This window comes from Hyperolius riggenbachi, chromosome 5 (genome assembly GCF_040937935.1).
Source record: "Hyperolius riggenbachi isolate aHypRig1 chromosome 5, aHypRig1.pri, whole genome shotgun sequence".
NCBI classification, from domain to species: Eukaryota; Metazoa; Chordata; class Amphibia; order Anura; family Hyperoliidae; genus Hyperolius; species Hyperolius riggenbachi.
The window spans coordinates 25,853,849-25,858,831 of NC_090650.1; the positions used below are offsets into that span (position 1 = coordinate 25,853,849).

Sequence of the window (4,983 nt, forward strand, 5' to 3'; positions counted from 1 at the left end):
CGGCCAAATTGATGACAAACTTGCTTAATTTAATGAAATATAGCCGGCGGCAATGTAATAGATGAAGCCGCCGGCTTTCGCACTGCCTCTCCCCGATCCCCCCTCCCTCCTCTCCCCGCCTCCATCAGGAGCAGCAGCTACATCTTTACAGACGAGCTCGCTGTCATTTACTGGTAGTGCCTCCGCCCCCTGCCCCATATTCAGTTTCGGCCAATCATTTCTGTGGATTCAGCATGAGGAAGTGCCAAAGCTGCACTGCGATTGGTGGATGGCTGGTGCTGGGACCTGATTGGTGGAGACTGCAGGCGGATTTTCTGATTGCTGCAAGTGGGAACTGGGAAGCTCATGGACTCTGGAGAAGGTACAGGATGGCGGGCAATGGGAGACGGGGGTGACACAGGGCAGATAACATCAGCAGAACAGGCAAGTGAGTGACTTGCCATGATGCAGCTACTATGCATACAGAGGCTCTAAGTGCTCTCCTCCCCACTTCTGTATTTGCAGACAGCGGCAGTGAGGCCATGGCTGCTCCAGGAGGAAGAGGAGAAAGGCAGCCAGCTGACACAGGAAACTTAAGTGATAATCCTCTAACCAGCTCTGCACAGGAGAGAGGTAGTATCTGATTCCGTGTTACACGGATGGACGGAGCAGGCAGCGTCTGCTGTGCTGGAATGTGACACTGACAGGCTCTCTGGCTGAACGATCCTCCCCCCTCTCCCCTCCTGGAGCTGACGGGGACAGGCAAAAATGGCGCATAGCGCCAATACTGTGTCAGAATGGCGCTGCATTAATTAACTTAAAACGATATTTATCGCTTTATATGTTACATTTTTTTAGCAGGGATCGGGCTGGAGGAGAGGCAGCGGGGGTCGGGCTGGAGAGGCAGCGGGCTGGCAGCAGGCACAGGGTGGAGAGGCAGCGTGCAGTAGGCTGGCAGCGGGGGTCGGGCTGGAGAGGCAGCGGGGTGGAGGGAAGAGGATTAGGTAGCATTGGTATACATTACCTTGTCCCGGCCGGCGATCGCTCCTTCACTTCATAGCTTGCAGGAGTCCTGCATCCAGCCAATCACCATGCGGCTTCAGTTTCCGCATGGTGATTGGCTGGATGCAGGACTCGTGCAAGCTATGAAGTGAAGGAGCGATCGCCGGCCGGGACAAGGTAATGTATACCAATGCTGCGTAATCCTCCCTCCACCCCGCTGCCTCTCCAGCCCGACCCCCGCTGCCAGCCGACTGCCCGCCATCTCTCCAGCCCGACCTCCGCTGCCAGCCCGACCCCCTCTGCTAGCTCCCTGCATTTTTCAATGGCGCACCGTTCTGCTGTTTTATAAAACGCTATTTACCGTTTTAATGTACTTACATTAAAACGGTAAATAGCGTTTTATAATCGGCAGAACGGTGCGCCATTATTTACTCTGTGCCATTTTTTACTGTATGCCTCCCCTCCGTGAGCTGACATACACCATTCCTTCATCACAGGATACAGGGGTGAGAAAGGAGACAGTGCAGGGTGCCTGCTTTTCTTGTTCTCTAGCAACTGTGTGGTTAGTGTGTGGGCAGTGTGGCTGAATGATACTTGTGACCAGCATAGCAGTGTAATTACACTTGTATATAACTGTACATATGCATACAAGACTTTCTTTTGCTCTGTCTCCATGCCCTTTTTCTAACTTTCTCTGCACCCCCTGCCCTCTTTCTATCTACCCTCTCTATAATAAGTGCTTTGTGTCCACCTGCATCTTTTACCCCTGCCCAGAGCCGGGACAAGGTCCTTCAGCACCCAAGGCTGAGACGCCAAAGTGCGCCCCCCCATCCCTCTCACCCCAGTCGTCACACACTGGCTGATATTAGACTAGTAGGTGCCCCAGGGCCCCCAACCTCCCCAGCACCTTAATCTCTAGTTATATGGCTTGCAGTCACTGTCATGTATCCCCTTTTTTTATTTCTTTCTGCTTCAAACACTATTGGGAATGACAGCTGAATGAATTGTGCGCCCCCTCCTACACTGCGCCCTGAGGCTGGAGCCTCTCCAGCCTCTGCCTCGGCCCGGCCCTGCCCCTGCCCACTCTTTACTTTCTATTCCCTTTCTGCCCAGCCTCACTCTTTTTGTGCCATCTTTCTCTCTCTGCCCTCAATCCCTTCCTCCCTCTTACTCTCACAGCCCTCTTGCCTACTGTGGAGCTCACAATCTAATCCCTATCATAGTCAGTCTAACGACTTACCATATTATTATTATGTATTTATATAGCTCTGACGACATCTGCAGGACTTTACAGAGTACATAGTCATGTCACTGACTGTCCTCAGAGGGGCGCTCACAATCTAATCCTACCATAGTCATAGTCTAATGTCCTACCATAGTAATATTATGTATTTATATAACACTGACATCTTCTGCAGCACTGTACAGAGTACATAGTCATGTCACTGACTGTCCTCAGGAGCTCACAATCTAATCCTACCATAGTCATAGTCTGTCCTACCATATTATTACTATGTATTTATATAGCACTGACATCTCCTGCATCACTTTACAGAGTACATAGTCATGTACCATAGTCATAGTTTACTTAGTATGATTGGAGGATGTGGGGGGGAATATAAATACCACAGTCTGGTACATTGCCAGTCTATGTTCTGTAATGCAGTCTATCATATACAGAGCTAAAATACATGTGTAGGCTCTATTTAGTCTCTGAAGGGGCGGTTGGAGAAATTTGGCCTAGGGCGGTGAAAGTTACAAATCCGGCCCTGATATTGGCCGGCCAGAACCCGAAGTGGCCGGCCAGAACTAGAAGTGGCCACACTGCGGGTTCTGGCCGTAACATATATACTAGTAAATAAGTGCTCAGATTGGTGGGAGACTTGGGACTATATGGGTTTATTATGAGAACAATGAGAGAAAACTTTGTTGCACAACCCACTTTAATACACAACAGTCCGCAGTCATACAGATGAATCCAGATGCCAGTATCCAATCTGAACTGCAGTCACCTTATTATACTCCCCACATTTCCCCATTATACCAAATATAACAAATCAGACATGTGCTTATTAGTAAATTCAGAAGCCATCTCCTTGACTATTTCAGCCAAACTTTTACTTACTTTGTCTTTTATTGTTCAGTCCTCAGCAGTTGGAGTCCACGGGAAGCAATCGAAACTGGCCAAACAAGAGAGTCCCACAAGCCAAATGGAGTCGTTCCGCCCAGGCGATGGTCACTTCCCACAGCTGGTAGCTTCATGCCTGAGCTGCCTCATTGATTGGCTCCCCATACTGCCACAGAAACCCAACTGACTTCCTGCATGGAGAAAAGCCGGCCCCCGAGGAGCCGATATACGATAGCCAATGCTTCTATGGTATACTGAATAACTATAATGCAACATTAGTGGTAGTTTACTAATAACATATGCTATGTCTTGATGATGTCACAATGGATGATTATTTTAATGAATCAATAATAAAGTTGAAATTATAATAATAAAGTTCTACGCTGGTGAAAATATGTCCCGTACATCATTTATTTAAATATAGGTGATTTCGTAGTTGGTTTAAAAACTTATCTCATGATTTTTCTCTCCTTATTGGTCTCATCTCATGATTTTCCCCTCCGTGGGCCTGACGCCTGAAAGCCTGGTAATTTTACAGTGCGCAGGTAGTCCTAACGCCAGAGGAGCGCTGCCCATTAGGGATGGTCCGAAATGTCAGTTCCCATTTCCGCCAATGCCTATTTCTGTTTTTAGGATTTTGCGATTTTCCACTCTTCTGATTTCTGATTTTCTAGGAGTACCTTATTAGTCATTTTTTGCATCGGATAATTAGAAAAAAAAATTCAGAAAAATAAGAAAATCGGAAAAATGGAAAATCTTGTCATTGGTCTGAAGTTACAGCGGTGATCCAATTTTTGCAGAAAAATTCTGCATTCTCCGATTGGTCCACTGCTTCCGAGTTTCTGAGTCTGATTGGGCTAAAATGACCTAGTTGCAGTAAATCGGATTTCCACGGAATTTGGATTTCCATTTTCTGATTTCTGAATTCTGGAAATGTGTAAATTTAAATTCCTTGGAATCCGAATGATCATCCCTACTATAGTAACGTGTGTGCATGCGTGCGTGCGTGCGTCACTCGAAAACGGCTTGACCGATTTGAACAAAACTTGGTATACAGATCCCTTACTACCTGGGATGATATGTTCTGGGGGTCTCGCGTCCCCCCTGCACACCTGGGCAGAGCTACAAACAGCAAATCAGATTTCACCCATTCAAGGCAATGGAAAAAATGTAAAAGGCTGCCATTCTCACAGTAATCAAGCCAGAGCCAGGAACCTGAAAGCTGACAAACTTGGTCACTGGGTGACTGTGTGTCCAGGTTACAAAAAGTGGGCGGAGCTAAAAAAAACAACAACAAATTTTACTGGAAAATATAAACTGCAGCCATTATTACACCGTTAATGGCAGGGTTCTCAAACTTTGCACAGTTGGTCACTGGGTGAATGAGATTAAGATTTTGAAAGGTGGGTGGAGCCTACAACAGCCAATAAAAATTCACCTTTTGATGTTCAAAGGGAATATTTAAGCTGCTACCATTCTTATACTGTTAATAGCAAATGCCTCAAACCTGATACAGTCAGTCACTGGGTGATTAGGGTTCAAATTCAGAAAGGGGGCTGAGCCACAAACAGCCATAATTGTTTATTTTTCAATGGGAATATACAAAGTATTGATACCAAGGACCCCAAAGCTGATAAACTTGATAACTGAGTGACTGTATGTCAAGGTTAGAAAAAGTGGCCCGCTGCCAACAATTAAATTTTTAACATGGCAGAGTTCCCAAACTTTACACAATGGGCTTGATTCACAAAAGAGTGCTAACTGTTAGCATGGCCGTGTTTGCGCGAATTTGCGCGCGATTGCGAATTTTCGCACGCAATTAAACGTTTTGCGTGCGAACCCAAATTTTCGCACGAAATCTTTATCGTTTTCGC

The 4,983-nt window shown here is 46.6% G+C and overlaps 1 long non-coding RNA gene across 1 annotated transcript; it reads left to right on the top strand.

The window, feature by feature from the left end:
- The first annotated feature begins 331 nt into the window (after nt 1-331).
- Nucleotides 332-3,430, top strand: LOC137519573 (uncharacterized). Its single transcript, XR_011021016.1, has 3 exons — nt 332-361; nt 505-612; nt 3,126-3,430. It is a non-coding gene; the product is annotated as an uncharacterized lncRNA (long non-coding RNA).
- Nucleotides 3,431-4,983: the final 1,553 nt, after the last annotated feature.